The sequence below is a fragment of the Alligator sinensis genome, unplaced genomic scaffold (genome assembly GCF_000455745.1).
Source record: "Alligator sinensis unplaced genomic scaffold, ASM45574v1 scaffold1581_1, whole genome shotgun sequence".
NCBI classification, from domain to species: Eukaryota; Metazoa; Chordata; order Crocodylia; family Alligatoridae; genus Alligator; species Alligator sinensis.
The window spans coordinates 723,805-724,858 of NW_005842641.1; the positions used below are offsets into that span (position 1 = coordinate 723,805).

General features: G+C 43.2%; 1 protein-coding gene across 7 annotated transcripts in view; it reads left to right on the forward strand.

Annotated features, from left to right (window-relative positions):
• Positions 1–1,054, forward strand: part of TTBK2 (tau tubulin kinase 2) — a 171,699-nt gene that overhangs the window by 113,063 nt on the left and 57,582 nt on the right. The window lies entirely within an intron of this gene.

The window sequence follows — 1,054 nt, forward strand, 5'->3', positions numbered from 1 at the left end:
CTCTCTGTGTGCACCCCCCTCCCCCCCCCCCCCCGGCTCTGCCGGGGTTTTCAAAAAGGTTGAAAACCTCAGCCTCAGATAACTGGAATTTTTAGATACCCGGCACCCACCCCATTCCCCACTCATGCTGGTTAACACAGCTTTTACTGCATTTATTTCTCCAGGTAATTTATGTTCCTTTTTAGAGGGAAAGATGAAAGACAGGTGGACTTTTTCTGGGCCAAATCCAGCTTTGCTGATGTAACTGGGAATCACACCTGTTTAATTTAGGGATTGACTTTGTTCTTCAGTGCTAAACAATTTCCATTGATATACAGTGTTATATGTGGTTGGACGTTAATTTTTAATAGACACTGTAGAATATCTGAAAGCTAGTTTCTAGGCTTAGGGTGCAACGGTGTTTTAGAAAAACATGAAGATGAGTTAACATGGAAAGTAGCATTTCTACAATGAAGCTAGAAGAGGTCATGTCTACAAAGTGACATTAAGAAGCTTCTGAGTTCAGCCTGCTGTTGAGGAGAATTCCCCAGATGGATGCTAGGGATCAGTATAGATCTAAGATATGAGAGTATTATTGTTTTCTTTTGACTCTTTCCAGTCTCAAGTGGAATTTGGTATTGCTGGCACTTGATCTCCAATTTAAATTTAGTGCCTTAGGAAACTGGTAACTAAAATGCACATATAGGGCATATCTACATGTGCAGTTAGCATGGCTGAATAAACTCCAGAGCAGTTTGTTGTGGAGTTTATTGCTCCCGGGCATAACGTTTACACTACCCGGGCAGTCAGCCCCCCTGCGCTGTAGCACCCTCATGCCCCAGTCAGCCCTGGTCACTGTCTACACATATATTATGGCACACTAAACTTTGCCACAGGCTGGTACTTGTGCTGGGCAGTACTATCCTACAGCAGAGTAAATTAGTTTACTCTGGCCTAATAGCACCATACGTGTAGACGGTGACACTTTACTGTGAAGCTAATTAGTCAACTCTGTAGTAAAATCCATGTGTGCGCAGATGCCCCCATACACTACGTAATATATGGGGGTAAGTAT